This window comes from Perognathus longimembris, chromosome 9, assembly GCF_023159225.1.
Source record: "Perognathus longimembris pacificus isolate PPM17 chromosome 9, ASM2315922v1, whole genome shotgun sequence".
NCBI lineage: Eukaryota > Metazoa > Chordata > Mammalia > Rodentia > Heteromyidae > Perognathus > Perognathus longimembris.
In genome coordinates, this window is record NC_063169.1 from 22,804,252 (window position 1) to 22,823,702 (window position 19,451).

General features: G+C 35.6%; 1 long non-coding RNA gene across 1 annotated transcript; it reads right to left on the reverse strand.

Moving 5' to 3' along the window:
* Nucleotides 1–452: 452 nt before the first annotated feature.
* On the reverse strand, nucleotides 453–12,950 carry LOC125357263. Its single transcript, XR_007212101.1, has 3 exons — nucleotides 12,858–12,950; nucleotides 9,671–9,676; nucleotides 453–506 (listed from the first exon to the last, which is right to left on the reverse strand). It is a non-coding gene; the product is annotated as an uncharacterized LOC125357263 (long non-coding RNA).
* Nucleotides 12,951–19,451: the final 6,501 nt, after the last annotated feature.

The window sequence follows — 19,451 nt, forward strand, 5'->3', positions numbered from 1 at the left end:
CCTCATTCCCCCCACCCCCCCTTTCCATCCCCCCCCAAGAGTTGTTCAGTTGCTCAGTTCATTTTCACCAAACAGTTTCTAAGTATTGCTTTTGTAGTTGTTTATCTTTTTTTACCCTGTGTCTCTCGATTTTGGTATTCCCTTCCAATTTCCTGGTTCTAATACCAGTATACCCGGTTTCCAATATATTCAGATAAGATACAGATATAGTGTAGGTACAACCACAGGAAGGGGATACAGGAATATCATCAATAATAGAGGCTACAGTTACATATGGCACGTTGAAAGTAGTTACAACGGTGATATAACAATTGTTTCCATAATATGCAGTTCATTTCACTTAGCATTATCTTATGTGATCATAAGCTATTGGGCTCCTGTGATCCTCTGCTGTGACTTGCCTAAACCTGTGCTAATTATTCCCTATAAGGGAGACCATAGAGTCCATGTTTCTTTGGGTCTGGCTCACTTCACTTAGTATAATTTTTTCCAAGTCCTTCCATTTCCTTACAAATGGGGCAATGTCATTCTTTCTGATAGAGGCATAAAATTCCATTGTGTTCATGTACCACATTTTCCTGATCCGCTCATCTACTGAGGGGCATCTGGGTTGGTTCCAGATTCTAGCTATGACAAATTGTGCTGCGATGAACATTGTTGTGCTGGTGGCTTTCGTGTGATTATGTTTGTGGTCTTTTGGATAGATACTCAAAAGTGGGGCTGCTAGGTCATAGAGGAGTTCTATGTTTAGCCTTCTGAGGAATCTCCATACCACTTGCCAGAGTGGCTGAACCAGTTTACATTCCCACCAACAATGAAGTAGGGTTCCCTTTTGGCCACATCCCCTCCAACAGTTGTTATTGTTAGTTTTCTTGATATAGGACATTCTTACTGGGGTGAGATGGAATCTCAATGTTGCTTTGATTTGCATTTCTTTTATGGCCAGTGATGTAGAGCACTTTTTCATATGTCTCTTGGCCATTCTCATTTCCTCATCAGGGAAGTCTCTTTTTAAGTCTCTAGCCCACTTGATGAGGGGGCTATTGGTTCTTTGCGGTTTTGTTTTGGATGAAGGTATTTTTTTTTAGTTCTGCATATATTTTAGATATGAGAGCTTTGTCTGTTGAATGGCCGGTAAAGATCTTCTCCCAGTCTGTGGGCTTTCTGTTTATCTTGCGAGCTATGCCCTTTGCCCTGCAGAAGCTGTGAAAGCAACTCCTTTGCAATAGCATCAAAAAACATAAAATACCTAGGAATAACCTTAACCAAAGAAATGAAAGACGAGAACTTTAAAAACATGAAAAATGAAATTAAGGCAGAACTAAGGAAATGGAAAAACCTCCCATGCTCCTGGATTGGGAGGATTAATATAATCAAAATGGCAATATTGCCAAAGACGATCTACAAATTCAATGCAATACCCATTAATATCCAAACACCATTATTTAATGAAATAGAGGAAGCAATCCTGAAATTCATATGGAACAATAAAAGACCTAGAATAGCAAAAACAATCCTAAACAGAAAGAACAGTGCTGGAGGAATTACAATACCCAACTTCAAGCTGTATTATAAAGCTATAGTAATAAAATCAGCTTGGTATTGGCACCGGAACAGGCCTGAAGACCAATCAAACAGAATTGAAGACCCAGAAATGAACCCACAGAACTACGCCTACTTAATCTTTGATAAAGGAGCTAAAACAATAGTCTGAAAGAAAGATAGCCTCTTTAATAAATGGTGCTGGCAAAACTGGTTCAACACAGGCAACAAACTAAAACTAGATCCTTATATATCACCTTGCACCAAAATCAATTCCAAATGGATCAAAGACCTCAAAATCAAAACAGACACCCTGAAAACACTAAAGAAAGGAGTAGGAGAAACACTTGGCCTCCTTGGCACAGGACGGAACTTCCTTAACAAAGACCCAGAAAGACTACAAATCAAAGAAAGTTTGGACAAATGGGACTACACCAGCCTGCTTTTTATGGTTGCGATTTCAGCTCCCAAGTCTGGGCCTTGACCCTGGCCAGTCAGTATACTTTTTACTTCCCCAATAAATTCATCTTTTTACTTGAGACTGTCTTTGAGTGGTGGACTCTTGGAGGGATGGGGAAATCCCCCCACCCTCGGACCCTGTTACATTGTACTCCCCTCCCTTGGGGGGGGGGTCCCCATTACTAACATTGTTTTATGCTTTACTGATAATACACAAAGTAAAATTAATCAAAATAGATCTTTCTTGTAGTTCTTTTTATTTTATATAATTCTTTTTATTTTATAAATTAAAAAAACAAATTATCAAGTAACTACTTAGAACAACTCATACAATTTGAAATCAGCTGTAAAATATTTTCAAGGACTTTATGAAACCTATGAGTATCTAGATGTAACAAGTTCACCATTCATATGACAAATTCCTTAGTTATAAATAGAATGAAATGCCTCATAATTACACATTAGTAGGTATTGGGTAAATGACACTTTTACAGTTCCATAAAAAATTTTATTTACATATTTACTTTTAATTATAGTTCTAGAATTTTTCCATAATAGTTACGTATTTACATGTTTTTATTTTCATGATGTTTTAGCATTATGACTCTAGTAATCTTGTTCTGATATTTATTCTGAGAAAATTATTAAGAAAACAGGTGTGTTAATATTAAATTTTCATGTATCTTAATGAAATCAATTGAATGTTGTTACACACACAAAAAGTGAAATTCTGCTGTAACATCATTTTCAAATAAATTTATACAAATGTGACTGTTGTATAAACCTCAACAAATGAGCCTTAGATAATCATTTTGATGAAAATATAAATTGTTGGTTGGTTTGTTGTATATTATTGCTCCTATTGCTTTTTGTCTGTGTGTGTGTGTGTGAGAGAGAGAGAGAATATGCAAAATTAGTTCTGGGCTTTAAACAGCAACTCTAAAGAGAGAATAAGCAATTTTTAAAATGCATTCTAAGTTTACTGATGTTATTTTTCATTACACTCAGTGAATTTTTTCATAGTCCTGGCTCCTACCATAAAATATAAAATCTGTTTAAATTTGTTTGATTCAGTTATTTCTGTATATTCTTCATCAGAACTTAGTTTGAGAAACAACAGTTACTCTTCTTAGTGATCCTGGTGTGAAGCTGGTTGTAGTCACATGACAGTAATCTCCAATGCTTGATTTGATGTAATCAGAAATCTCTTCACAAGTTACATCATTCCTATTAGTTTACTATGAAGTTATTTTTAGAAAAATCAACATTAAGTCTCACTTCTTGATCCGAATCTTTCCGTTTTATGCTAGAAATTAGTAATGCTGATTATTAAGTGTATACCATGGACCTTTCTTTTAATTTAGGACCTGTGCTTGCTGGACCTACTTTCTGGTATCTTGATAATTGTTTTTCATTGATGGAGTCTCTCTCTTTTCTGCCTTGGCTAGCTTCAGATAGGATCCTATGGATTTCAACCTCCTAAACAGTTCAGAATTATAGGCATGAGTTACTGGAGCCTGAAAAAAAAAAGAACTTAATAAGTGAAAATATATCTAAAAGACAAATGAATCATTTTTAAGTATTTTCCTCACATAATTTGTTGTTAGCTGTAATTTCCTTATAGATCATAAAAATTAACTTTTAAAACTGAAACTAAAATATCATTTTTTATCTAATTGTTATTCTGCTTATATTCCATGGGAATTATCTTGAATTTTTTCATCATACCTCATCATCACTATCTTTCCTATCACAAACCAGAGAGAGTTCAGTAACTTCAAAAATATTTATCTTATCTAACTAAAATGACAATTTAGAGTTTCTGAAGAAATTCAACTTATTGTTTTTAACACATGATAGATTTTACTAAGTAGCTGTAGAAGGGCTATTTTGTGAAGTTGCCTGGCCTGAGTAAAAGCTTTGTTCTCCCAATCAGTGTCAAAATGAGAACAATTCAAATCTTCGCATGTCAGTGTTTAGAACACGTCTCAGGCTCTTTACAATTCTGTCTGACAAAGCTTTCTAACCACCTAATGAATTAGAGGAATGTACATGGCCTTGAAAAGTTAGAAGCTCTCTGCTTTTGAAAAAGTCATATGCAGGATGACCTGTCATCTCCCATCTTAAAGCTCTCTCTTAGTGGAAGTTCTCTTGGGTCTTTATTTTCAGTATTAGAAGAGTCCAAACTCATTATGCTATTTAACACCTTGAACTAGACAGCAACTTGGCACAGGAAAGAGCAGCAGGCATTATAGATGCCATTAAATACATGCACCTTTTAAACTATTCAGAGTGCAGTTTTATTAAGCAAAAGGCATATTATTGGCTTGGGGCCATTTGCAATAAATATTTTCTGGTCAAGATCAATTGATGTAGGACATTTTGAAAATGCTAAAGGAAACATAAAACAAGGGCTCTGTCAGATGATATAAAAGATTAAGTGCTTGGAATTAAAGTTAAATTATTTCTTCATCAGGCATTGTATATGATCTGAAAATTATAGAAATAAAGTACATGTAATTGAATGCTAGATACAGTGGCAATCTTGGGTTTATAAGTGATTTAGGACATGCAAATTGATCTTATCTCTTTTGAGCGTATAGTGGAATCCATGAAACACCAAATCAATTTTTGGCTCTAGGGAGAATGTGCTTTTCTGTTCAAATTTTGGAACATTGAGCAGTCAATATCATTTTGGATGTCCTTTTTTTATCTTCATTTCTTCAAACTAAGTGTCCTGAAAGTTAAGCAACAGTAAAAGAGAAAAAATCAACAAGCTATAATAAAATTATACTTCGATTAAAAGCTTATCTTACTACCTACTAAGTGGTTCATGCCAATTTTTTAAGTTAGTGAACTATTTATTCTTCCATTTTCCCCAAAGATAGAATACAGCAATAGGTCTTAATGAGATAATGAATAAAAGAGAAGCAATTACTTCATTATGAGTGAAAAAGTGGTCATCTTTATTTTCCAAGAATCTAAAAGCAAATTTCTGATATACCAAAGATAAATAACTTTCTATGTTCCATGTGATTTTTCTTTCCCCATGTGCAGTTTCCGGATTGGTATGTAACTGGACAGGAAAATATATGTTGGGATCACATATTATGTACTAAGTGAGATGAGAGAAGTGTTTCTTTTTATATTATTTTAACACATTTTGAATGTAACAGAATTACCAGTACTGATCTCTCCACGTATTTGTGCTTAACTAGGTTGAAATGAGTTATTTAATCATTTTCTGTAATAAAAAATGTTATAACTTTGTCAGTCAGTGTCTATGAGACAAGTCATCTCTTCTAACTGCTGAGGTAGTTTTGGTGTTTTCTTAATGTGGGAAATGAACAATGTAGAAAGAACTTAGAAAGACTGACTTAAGTTATAAATTACTAAATGAATACTAATTCCTTAAGAATGTGGTGCTTTTCCTCTCATTTAAGTAGTTAGAGTCAGACAGAAATCTTATGAGTACTTGAGGATCTACCAATGACATTTAAAGTCAAACCAATTCTAATAGTGATTAATTATTATATATGAACCCAACCTTCAATTTAATAAAGGGGACACAAAAGGAGTGGCAAAATGAAGAGCATTTAAGGCAGCACTTCCCACTCCTAGGCAAAATCAACATAGAGACCTAAATGGAATAAACTATTTAATCTTCATGTAGCCCAGTTTTTCTGAAAGAGCAGTAAAGCTTATTTAAGGATTGTTTGTGAGACTGTAATCAGATTTGTGTGAGATCTTTTGAATCTCAAAACATTAAAAAATTTTCCAAATCCTTCCATTTCTTTATGAATGAGGCAGTGTCATTCTTTCTGCTAGAGGCATAGAATTCCATTGTGTATATGTACCATATTTTCTTGATCCACTCATCTACTTAGCGACATCTGGGTTGGTTACATATTTTAGCAATGCCAAATTGTTCTGTGATGAACATAGTTGTGCTGATGGCTTTAGTGTGGTCTTGCTTGTAATCTTTTGGGTAGATGCCCAAAAGTAGGGCTTCTGGGTCCTAGAGTAGCTCTATGTTTAGCCTCCCGAGGAACCTCCATACTGCTTGACAGAGTGGTTGAACAACTTTACACTCCACTATCAGTGTAGTAGGGTTCCCATCATCCTAAGTGAAGTGATCCAGACCCAAAGAAGCAGGGAGTCTGATTTCCCAGGAAATAATTAGTACATGTCTAGGATAGTCATAGCAGAAGATCACAATAGCTCAAGAGCTATGCCCGTATAAACACAAAAGATAATGAACTCCAAGTTATGGAAACACGTGATATATCATTGTTGTAGTTATTTTCAACATGCCATGTGAAACTGAACCCTTTTGTTTTCTCTCCCGTATTCCCTTCCCATGATTTTACCCTTGCTATCACTGTAACTGATCTTAGTTCCCTGGATACTGTATATATGTGTATTCGAACTAGGGAAAGGAAAGGGAATACAAAAATCGAGAGATAAAGGATAAAAAGACAAACCATTGCAACAGTAATACTTACAAAACCAATTGGTGTAAATCAACTGTACAACTCAAGGGGGAGGGAGGGGAGGCAGGGAAAAATGAAGGAGGAGCTAACAAGTTAGATAAGAAATATACTTGCTTTCATATGAAACTGTAACCCCTCTGTACTTCACTTTGACAATAAAAAAGTAAAAAACCTAAAACTTAGCCCCATGGAAAGTATAATATGAATAAATTGCAATTGGACATGATGAATTAAATAACCCTAAACATTTGCATTGTTGAGACCGAAGGAGGATATTCTTAGGGAAGGATCACAATGGCTCAATATGTATGTGCATATGACCATGTAGCATGATACTTATAGAAATGAACTAAAAGAAATGGAAACAAGAGGTTTTTAATTTTACTTTTTGTCTTTTTTTTCTGTTTTATTCCCTTTGGTTGTTGTTTTTTATTTCGTTACCTTTTGTCTTTTATGTGAGTTTATGTGATTTGGGAGAAGATGGGGAAGCACAGAAATGGTGGGGAAATGGTGAATCAATCCAGCAGTGACACTCACTAGACACTGTTGAAAATGAACTATACAACTTGTTGGGGAGGAGGGTCGAGAGGGAAAAACTGGGAGAAAATGAGGGAAGAGCTGACACTTCAAAAAGAAATGTACAGACGCCATGGGAGATTTGGTCCTACTAATAGACCTCCTGTCAGTTACTCTTCTCTTGTCCTTGACTACCTCCTGACTCTCTCTGCATGGTCCCCTGGGGCGGCTGGGACAAATTCTTTCATAGTGTACCTATCCAAGCAACTGGATTAGGTGACAGAGGGGGTGGCCCCATTGTCTCTGGCCCAAAAAATTTCCCTCCACAGCCCACTCCATATTCTTTTTTTTTTTTTTAATTGGGGCGGGGGGGGGGGTGGGGGGAGACCGCGAACGGGAGTGCGCCTGCGCACTTCCACTCCATATTCTAACCTCTCACTCCTTTAAGGATTTCCTCAGCCACAAAGCCTTTCTCTCCTTGTCTCCCTCCCAAATCCAGACTCTTCATACCTTTCTCCTTGACCCTACCCTATTCTTTGAACAAACTCCCCCTCTAAAAACCAGGACCTCTTGCCCACCTCAGCCCAAGAACCAGATCCTCTCATACATTCCTTTCCAGATACCCTAGATCTTTCTCTAAACTCATTCTCCCACATCTCAGACCTGCCTATCCCTGGGGCCCCTGACTGGATTGTTGGTGGCAGCTCTCTTAGATGCTCTCCCTATGTCACAGGATATGCCATTATTCAATGTAACCTAGAGGAACCCAGCCGTCCTGTACACATAGAAGTAAAATCTTTGTCCCAACCCCCCATACCACCTCACAGCAGGCAGAATTGGTCGCTCTAACATGCGTCCTCCACCATGCTGCCCAGAGAGAGGATTTTAACTCTAAAAGGATCCCATATCAATGCCACCTTTATTCAGGACCGCCTGGATTCTGTACTGCTCCCAGAGCAGGCAGCCATCATTCATTGTCAGGACACCAAAACGGATTACATTTCCCTCCTTAACAGCCTTGCAGACTCACTAGAGGCAGCCACTGTCCTGCAGCAGGATAAGGCCCAGATCCTCTTCTAGTCAGCAGTAATAAAAAGAACCAGTAAGAAAAATGTAATTTAAAAAAACGTTAGTAAAGAAAGCCTTGGAAAGGGAAATTGAGGAAACAAGAAATGGTTTCCTCTGGATAAGGAAGGAAAATAGCAATTGTCTTAAAAGTATACTCCATGGGAATTAAGACAAATGCCAAAAAGTTTGAGTATGTTGCAGATGGTATGAGTATGTCTTAAAAGACAGAGCTTGAGTAAAGTTGGTATATAATTAAGTTGACTATGATTTACAGTAAAAACTACCATCTCATTCTTTTATGTCCCATCTATGAAGTGTTTGTGTAAACTGAAGTTCACTTAAATGTTTATGTCAAAGTCCTTCAAATGAGCACCTTTTAGCTCAAATGTCATTTTTCCTGTTTAATCTGTAAACTACCTTAAATACAGAACTAAAAGGACACCAGTTTCTGCATTCTTTGTTATAATCACAAAGGTTTAGTGACACCTACAATGTCTTGACCTCAGTTAGTATCCTAAAAGTATTGTATGCAATTAAGAATAACTGTATTTCTATTTGGTCTCCTTGTTTCTTTTTTTGGACATAAAAAGGAGTTTTGCAGTTCAAAGCCAGCCCAGGCAGAAAAATCCCTCTAGAGCTCCATCTCCCAACAAACCAGCAAAGAGCAGGGCTGGAAGCTTGGCTCAAGAAAAAGAAAAAGAAATGTACTCCTGACTTACATAAGTGTAACCCCTCTGTACATCACCTATAAAAAAATTAAATAAAAAATACATTACATAAGTAAAAGTTTGTATTATTCACAAAAAATACATGGCAAATTGGCTGCAAATTCCTAAATAAAAATAGGACAAGTAAGTATTTTATCTTTCTTTTAAGAAAGAAAAGTATTAACTTGAAAACATGACCTAAAGGGTATAGGAGTAGAAATGGACCTTTAAATAGAATCTGCTTACATTTTCACATATTCCTGAAGAAAGACTTGAAGGCTAATACATATTTAGCCGAACTGTGAGAAAACAATTAAAAAAATGGAAGAAAAAGTATTCCTAACAAAGAAATAGACACATTATCAGAAATCATTATGACATATATATTAAGGTTGGTATTCAAATTTCACCTGGGCTGTAACAACATTGTTGATATGGAGAGCCTACAGGAGACCAATTTCCCCACAGTCATTGTGAAGTCATGAAGGTTCTGCAGCTATAAACTCGGGCTTTGTCTCAGTCTCATATACTCTCCAAATAGCCTGCCCATTTTAACTACACTCAAAATCATAGTTCTTTGTGATGATCATTTCACCTTGCAGTTGTTTAGCTATAGACCTCTAAACTCTATGTACCTCAAATTAATTTTATTAAGACTGAAAATACCTTCATGAATTTTGCTACTTTTTTTCTCTCTTTTTTATTGTCATACCGGAAATCTTTTTTTCTCAGTTATCCTTGAAATCTATGTTGTGGTCTTGCCCCATTATTCTGTCAGTCTTTTCTCTCTTCAATGTGTTTCAGACTTTTGCACCAACACTTGCTTTTCCCATTCTAGGCAATGAATATTGATCTTTCTTAAAAAGCACATTTTTCTAATCCCACCTCATGCTAAAGTAGCTAGACTATAACCACCAAGGTGAACTAATTTGATCTACAGTGCTAGTGAGCTCTTCATAGTGACCACATACCACAAATATTATGCATTACTCTTGTATTTTTAAAAGTTTCCTTCCAATTATAATATATAGCACATTGCATGTGATGCATATTTTCTTTGTAATGCCTACTTTATAATTTCTTTTCATTCCTTCCAATGTTGTCAGAATGTATGCTGTAATTTCTTCCTTTCTGGATTATTGATAGTACATCAATTAGTTCATTCTCTATATCTCCCTGTCCCTGATCTACACTTTATATTTTTATTAAAGCAGCTTTGCTATTCCCCCATTGTTTTTTCTTGTTAAAAATAATCCGGTTTTACTCTGGCAAGCAGTATGGAGATTCCTCAGAAGGCTCAATATAGAACTCCCCTATGACCCAGCAGCCCCACTGTTGGGTATCTATCCAAAAGCCCACAAACAAAATCACAGTAATGCCACCAGCACAACAATGTTCATCGCAGCACAATTTGTCATAGCGAGAAGCTGGAACCAACCCAGATGCCCCTCCATAGATGAATGGATCAGGAAAATGTGGTACATTTACACAATGGAATTTTATGCCTCTATCAGAAAGAATGACATTGTTCCATTTGTAAGGAAATGGAAGGACTTGGAAAAAGTTATACTAAGTGAAGTGAGCCAGACCCAAAGAAACATGGACTCTATGGCCTCCCTTATTGGGAATAATTAGTACAGGTTTAGGCAAGCCATAGCAGAGCATCACAAGGCCCAATAGCTATACCCTTAGAAACATATAAGATGATGCTAAGTGAAATGAACTCCATGTTATGGAAACAAGTGATATATCACAGTTGTAACTACTTTCAACGTCCTATGTGTATGTGTAGTTTCTATTATTGATGATGTTTTGTATCACCTTCCTATGTTTGTACCTACACTATCTCTGTAATCTTATCTGAGTATATTGGAAACCGTGTTTACTGGTATTGGAAGTAGGAAATTCAAAGGGAATACCAAATTCGAGAGACACAGGGTAAAAAAAGAGAAATAACTACAAAAGCAATACTTGCAAAACTGTTTGGTGTAAGTGAACTGAACACCTGGGGGGGGGGGAGGGAAAGGGGGGGAGGGAGGGGGGCATGAGGGACAAGGCAACAAACAGTACAAGAAATGTATCCAATGCCCAACGTATGATACTGTAACCTCTCTGTACGTCAGTTTGATAATAAAAATTTGAGAAAAAAAAATAATCCGGTTTTTTTTGCCAGAAAAATAAAATTCTAAGCAGGGCTTTTTACTGTTTTTATTTTTATTTTTTGCTTTTTCCATTCCTGGGCTTGCATTCTGGGTCTGAGCACTGTCCTTGGGCTCCTTTTGCTCAAGGCTAGCACTCTACCACTTCGAGCCAAAGCACCACTTCCAGTTTTCTGGTGGTTCATTGGAGATAAGAGTCTCACATGCTTTCCTGCCAGGGCTGGCTTCAAACCACAATCCTCAGATCTCAGCCTCCTGAGTAACTAGGATTACAGGCATAAGCCATTCGAAGAAATCTACAGTTTACTCCAAAAGAACTATCCAGCTTCCTCTTAATAATAAATGTCACAGTTCTCCAGAAGGGTTGGGACCTGCTTGTAGAAGATGCTAATTGTTTCTTGCTGGCAATTTTTCACCCGTAAGTGAACAAGAAAGAGGGCATCTCAGAGGCTCCTCTGCCTTGCAGTGATCAGGCACCGTTGGGGAGGCGGGGGGAGAAGGGAACAACCTTGGCCAGGGAGAAGTGAAGATTGTCTTTCTCCCCTGCTCCCCAAAGAACCGTAATCTCATTTGTCCCAGACAAAGATTTAGTTCTTGGCAGGTTTTCAGAGCTAGGGGGAGATAAAAGTCAACTTGAAAAGAGGATGAGTGTGTTGTTGGGAGGATTTTTTGCTTGTGTATGTTCTTGGGAATTTGAGAGGTCCTGGAAGGGCAGGGGGGCGGGAATGTCGGGCTGGACACAGTGGCACACTCTCGAAGCAGAAGGATCTGGAGTTTGACAACATCTTGGGCTGCATATTAAGATTCTATTTCAAAACACCAAAAAGGAGGAGAAGGAGAAGAAGATCAAAAATTACAAAATCCAGGGCATCAAAAACTCCAAATGTTATCTACCACATGCTGGCTGGAGCTTCAACTTTACCATTAAGCTTAGCTTAGCTGGGCTTAGCTCAAGTACTGCTCCTGACACACCTACAGTATACTAGAGGTTAAGTTCCTTAACATGAGACTTACCTCTTCCATTTAAAAGTAAGAGTGAGCCCAGTGCTGGTGCCTCATGCCTGTAATCCTAGCTATTCAGGAGGCTAAGATCTGAGGACCCTAGTTGGAAATCAACTGAGGCAAGAAAGTACCTGAGACTCTTATCACCAATAAACTACTCAGAAAAAGCTGGAGGTGCTGCTGTGGCTCAAGTGGTAGAGCACTAGCCTTGAGCACAAAGAGGCTCAGGGACAGTGCCCAGGCCCTGGGTTCAAGCACCAGAATCAGTAAAAAAATAAAAATAAAAGTAAGGGAGGAGGCTGGGAATATGGCCTAGTGGTAAATAAATAAATAAATAAATGTTCCAGTTACAACTATACAAAACTGCTGAAGGATTTCCAGCTTTTGCCCCTATGATTATTTTTCCCCTTTCTTTTTGTTTTGTTTACACTTTATTACATTTTTAATTAACTTTAAGTAGTTGTACTTAAAAGTTAACATTAACAAAGCAGTTTGTGAATACAGTGTATCTGGATCAATGTTCCCCTTTTCAACATTCTTGTCATCCCTTCACTCCCCATCTCTTTCCTCACTCTTCTTAATTTTGGAGGTATACATTGGATTCTTGACTACATTCTCCTTCTCTTCTCCTTTTCACCTGCCTACCCTTTTCCTCTTGACCCCCACATCACCCTTTTTGAGTATCCATGTTCTGGTGTTTTATTTTGCTGAACTTTGACTTTGCTTTACCCTATTTTAGATCTCCCTTTAGTCTATCACAATACAGTTAGTATATGTGTGTCCATTTGCATACCATCCAATGTATTTTCTCACAGGATAAATCTAGTCTCCACGTATAAAGGAAAATATCCTTCCTTTGTCTCTCTGGGCCTGACTTAACACAATTTATCCAAGTCTTTCCATTTCTTTACAAATGGTACATCATCATTCTAATGGATGAGTAAAATTCCCTTGTGAGTATATACACATTTACTTGATGCATTTGCCCATTGAGAGGCATCTGGCCAATGTTTCAAATTCTAAAGCTCTCAAACTATCTGGGGTGCCTTTTATAGATTACCTTCAAATCTTTCCATTCTCAATAGGTCTTCTAAATTGCAATTCCAGAGTTTTTTTCTACTTTTTAATTTTCCAGATGATTTTAAACTTACCTTTTGGCATGTCCATTCTACCTTACACATCATTCTTTATCTGTGGACATTTTCTTCACTAATAGACTCACACTCATCAATGTCAGTGATGATTTAATTATTTGAATCTTTTTGCTTCCAACATACATAAGGTACTGATAAAAATAAATAAATATTGACTTTCTATTTACCTACAAATAAAGAACCAATTATTAAATACTTTCTATGTTAAGACAGAAGTTCACATTTTACAGTACATTTGTGCACACCTACACACACAAAGAGCCCATGAGATCTCATCAGCTTAAGCAGCAAGACTTTGTGCCAAAGTTATGTTTACATGATGGGTGAAAAGAGAGAACTGAATGACAGGAAGGATGACAAGTCAAGTGAACCAAATCTGAAGCGGTAATTTTTACAACCTGAATAATTTGCTCTCCATATGTTTCCTGAAAATCCTAGGAAAGGTACCATATCCATGATCTTTGTGTTAGACTGAAGCATATAAAGATTCACCTCTTAGCAGGAATAAATTTAGAAAAAGAGAAACTAGAAGCTTCTTGGAAATCCTTTTCTGAAAGTATGTGCAAATCTGAAAAGCCAAATGGAAAGAGGAGTCTGTTAACCTTTATCACACACCACATGCAAAGCTATCACACCTCATAATGCGTTCAAATCTTATGTTCCTTTCAACTTCTCCGACATGGTCCCACACAGTAAAGCCTCCGGCAGCTGGAGAAATGGTAATAGAGCAGTAGCCTACCCCATTTATTTCAGTGATTCCTTTCGAGATCTTGGCTTCAATAACTTGAGGCAAATTGAAAGTTTTATGCGTGTAAGACAAATCAGTCTGTGATGTAAGTTAATTTTGGCTGCATTGATTTAGGATACGTGTGTGTGTGTGTGTGGCTTTTTTTTTTTTTTTTTGGCCAGTCCAGGGGCTTGGACTCAGGGCCTGAGCACTGTCCCTGGCTTCTTTTTGCTCAAGGCTAGCACTCTGCCACTTGAGCCACAGCGCCACTTCTGGCCATTTTCTGTGTATGTGGTGCTAGGGAATTGAACCCAGAGCCTCATGTATACGAGGCAAGCAATCTTGCCACTAGGCCATATCCCCAGCCCTGTGTGTGGCTTTAAATAAAAGGAATTTCTTGCAATCTAACTTGGAGAAACTAACTTGGAGAAATCTTATTGCGGTGTAATTGTTTTTATATTAATAGTATGTGATTTTGTCTTTCCTTTTGTCTTACAGCCATGCCCCCTTTATAATCAATGATAGCTTATTTTACACATCATTTCTCAAAATTCTAGCTGGTCTAAAGCAGAGGGATGAGTATGACCATCAGAAGAAGGATTATTTAGGTGATTTGTTTATATTAAGATGAAATTTTATTTAAACATGTTCCTCAAATTCTTACTATTGTTTTATTTTCTTGAGATAATTTATTAGAAGATATCAATTATTCTTCAAATTACATGATAGCTATTATTTCTGCTACACTGTCATGAAAAATTGCATCCAACCTGTCAGTGTTTGAACTGTTATGGTAATAATAACCTGCTTTACTTAATAAATATAGAATAAAATGATGGTTTGGGGGCCAGGCACCAGTGGCTCATGCTTACAATACTAACTACTCAGGAGGCTGATATCTGAGGATCATGGTTTGAAGTCAGCCAGGGCAGGAAAGTCCATATACTCTTATCTATAGTTAACCAGCAAAAAAGCTGGAAGTGGATCTGTGGCTTAGTGGCAGAACACTAACCGTGAGCACAGCAGATCAGGGACAGCACCCATACCTTGGCCCAGACTGGCACCAAAAAGCAAAAACAGCAACAAACACAAAAAAGCAAGCTATTTTTGCTTTTTTTAAATAGCACTAAAAATGATGGCTCTCCTTATCCTCTATTTGTCTTACTAGCTACTAGGAGATCCAATAAAAGTAGAAGTAAATGGACACTATGTGTCTGCACAGAGTTTTGTAGTTGTAGTGGGGGGTGGCGGGGTTGATGGGAAAAATACCTTTGTCATGATGGTCTAAGTCTTTTTACTACTCTTCTGTATTTTCTGTGTAAATGGATTGAGTCAGCTGGGAAACATACTTAGCCTGTATTTCTGTATGTTTTCATATGGGAAAGTGAGATATTACAATCTACTCATTAGTTGTCCCAAGATTTTACAATACAGTATAAATAAGAATGTCTAATCTACCAGTTAAATAATAAATCTTTTTTTCATTATTTTATCGGCCTGCCCTACAAAGTTAAATCAATATCTATGTGATCTTTAAGATAGATTCCATGTGAATCTTTCCTATATGATCACTTACTCTCTTAAAGTATGCTTGCAGGAGATATGTGACATGATCATAAGACAGTTTATTAGCCATCTCCCTACTGACCTCCATAGTGCTTTTAATAATTTACATACCCAACAATAGGCTATAAAGATTTCTTTTTCTGGAATCTGCACCAGAATTTATTTTTTGTTTTCTTGATGAAATATAATCTATCACAAAGAAATTTCCTTATACTACAAATGTATGCTAATTAAAACAATGCAAAAATAAAAATGATTGAATATATGTGAGAGCTCAGTTTTGTAACTCATTTTATATCCATTCCTGATAGTCATCTCTGTACTGTCTAATTTTGAAGAACCTAATTGGCTTTTATCATTTAGAAAAAATGCTTATTTAAAAAAATAAAGCCATTATGCAAACCACTTAAATGCACAATAGCTCAGTTAATTCTCATAACAGTTATTCAAATAAGATATTATTTATCTTCCATCTATAAATGAGGAAACCAAGGTTAAAAAGGCTAAGTGACTTTCACAATGCAACAAAGCTAAGCAAGGCTAAGTGGCTCCTGTAATTCCATAACATGAGTAAGTAGTATTTCTGAGAATCGAACCTAGGTTTCCCAGTTTCAAGCTGAGTGACCCTCCCTGCTTTTCTGAACTTGGAAAGCATAATTTAACAGAGATTTCTATCTTTCACTCTTCAGTGTACTTCTATAACTTTTATACTGAATTTAATGTTTTGTTCTAGGGGACTTTATTTTTCTGTTCTTCTCTTGGAACCTGGAAATTCTGCTCATAAATGTAAGAATCTTTAGTCACAGTATGCTGAAGTATTTAACAGATATTTAACCAGAAACAATATTTAAAGAAATGGTAGTTGAAGCAAATCAAAGTAAAAAATAAGGTTATTAATTACATCAAATTATTTGGGCCAATGGAAGAATATTGCACTTCACAATAGCATCTCAAAATACCAGATTACAATGCTACATGCTCATTAATTACAAATAAAATACATTAAATCAACTGTGGCAGAATGAAAAGTAACTATTTGCACAATCAATATATCCAGGTCATTGGATATTATTTTTGGAGAAATTATTATATAAGCAATCAGGATTGGAATATAAATGTGCTATATGAAAACTGAATGTGGGCAATGTTTGGATCATTTTTATAGGACTTCTTATTAGCAGGTTGTTAAAGAAATAAGGCTTATTCTTATAGTTATAAAAACTAAAATGAGAGAAATATAGACAAGAATACAGGGATTTCTAGAGCATCTTCACCAAAAGCAAAACAAACAGAAATAATAGATTGCTAATTATATTAGTATGTATAATTCACTGACTCCTGAAAAGTATAATAAGATCAATATAGTAAGCATGAATGCTTACTGCATGCAAAAATTTACTTGCCCAAAAGTAATAAGTCCAACTTTATGACAGGCAGGCACAACATAGTCTATAAAGAGTAAAAGAGAAAGAATATGGGCCATATTTATCATTATTATGCATTAAGTTTTTTCAAGTAAAGCAGAGTAGCCGAAACTGATTTGCCTGTAGATGGCTAATTTAATTTTTATTGAATCCCGGTGTCAAGATTATAACAGTAATGTGTTGTGATTATTTGTGATTACTAAGTATCAATTTTGGGAAATCATAGTGACTTTAGTTTTAACAAAATGGGGATGAGAGACTAGCCTTGAAATATATATAAACTACAACTACAATTTTAATCTTTAACAGTACCTGTTTATACTCAGATAATTAACATATCATTTAACATCAAATCTTTAAAAAAGAAAAATATTTCTATTAATTTAGATCAGTAAATGCTCTTAAATTTATTAAAAAATTTGCCAAACATTATAATATGTGTGTATGTGTGTGTAACTATCTATCTATATATGAATATATATATATATGGTTATACACACACACACATTCCTTTTGAAGGGAGATCATTAAACCACTGCAGAATATAATGAGATATTACTGAATAAAAAAGAAGTAAATCTAATGCAGTTGAACAAGTAGGACAATGTAAAAATAATAATAGATATTTAGCTCTCAACTTGCTACCAAAATGTTTAGTTTCAGATATTCTTATTCTGGACTCCTTAAAAAAAGGAACTTTATTTATTTGACTTTTTAATGCACTCTGGCCAATTGTAATATTGAGTTTTCCAAAATCATAGAGAATCATCTTTAAAACACTGGGGATTTTTAATAACATATTAAGTTAAAAATAGCAATGTCTTCAAACTATAAAGGTATGTCAATGTCTAAAATTACTAAATTTATATACTAAATTAAAATTACTAAATTTAGATGTACGTGTAATAAATTGACAATTGTTTTTGAAAAATAAGTAAATATTTACAGACATTATCTTTGTATAATGTGAGTGTGCATATACACACATATATATGTAAATATATACATATGTGAACATATACACATATGAGTATGTATGTGTATATATATATACAAATATACACATATAGAGAGAGAGCTAAAGTATTATTTTTACTTTTTCTGTTCTACTTCTTCAACTGACTAAGATTTCTTCTTTTGTATTCAGTAATATTTCATTATATTCTGTAGTGGTTATAAAGTTATAAAGATGTCATTACCAAGTGACTGGCAAAGGAAAAGGAAAGGAAACTTTTTTCTCAAAAAAAAAAAATTGTTAAAGCAGTATCTCTGGTTGTCAGTATAGTCACGTCGGACTTTCAGGCCCATAGAGACAGAAACTTTCATTTGGTCTCTGCTGTGTTACTGGTACTATGCACACAATTATGATCGTTGACAGTCACTCAATCTCTCACATTCTCTTGTGAGCCATTGCTGCCCTCGTGCTGCCTTGGTGGCATATTTAGGTTTGAAGTTGTCAATCATGATTCTTTTATATTCCTAAAAATGATAAAAATACATAATAGGAACAGATGCCCAACGGCACAATGTTTATGCTGGACAGTTGTACTCCCCTATCTAAGTGACTCTATGAATGTTGAATATACCAAATTTTCCATAATCCAATCAAGCAAGTTTTCTTGATTTAGTATATATCTGTATCTGTATAAAACTGGTCATTTAAAAAATATACTCAATCATTGTCTCTCAACTTCCTGACACTGAATTAAATTGCACAGCACATCCAACAAGAACAAAACAAGATCATGTTTGCTCTTTCTCATCAAAACAAGGGAATCCTTTCTGTTTCTAAGAGAAGAATTTTCATAAAGCTTAAGAACACATGCAGCTATAAATCAAAATAAATACCTTTCTCTACATTCTTTTATTGAGCTAAGTAATCAATTATATTTACTACTTTCCAAAAGAAATGGGTTGTAATTTTTTAAATTTTGTTTTGTATTGTTTTAGGACTTCAAATGGAGTTTACAGAGAATAAGAAAGTTGAAGAAAAGATAAATAAAAGCTTACTTTGCATTAAAATAGATCTTAGTGAACAAAAAATTTTTAACTTCACTAAATGTATGCTTGAGATTCTGTGTGTATGTGTGTGTCTGTCTCTTTTTTCTAATTCTGAACAAAAATAACATAGAGGATATTAACTAATCACCTCTGTAAGTGGTAGAAGCCAAGGATATGCAAAAAGTTTGTAACCATAGACTGTACCATAAGCAGTCACTTTGAATCTGAACAACACATTGCTTCCTGCAGTTCCCACACACTGCTAAAGCACTGGCTATATGTTTAGCTGACCATACTTAAAAATAATGTCTGGGAGAAAATTGCTCCTTTGTAGTCTCTGAAGTACTATGTCTTCAATTTCACTGCCACACTTGTTCATGAACATACTTGTAAGAAAACTGGAACAATTTGCTTACAATGAATTGTGTAAAATATAGACCTCGCTATACCTTACTTGACAGTGTAATACTTTTTGTTATTGGGTTCTCTCTCTGCCTTCCTTCATTTCTTGCATCATCATCATACACACACACACACACACACACACACACACACACACATATATACATACATAGCATATATATATAAAACTGAAGGTACATGTGAATGAACATTGAAAATCTGTAAGTTTTG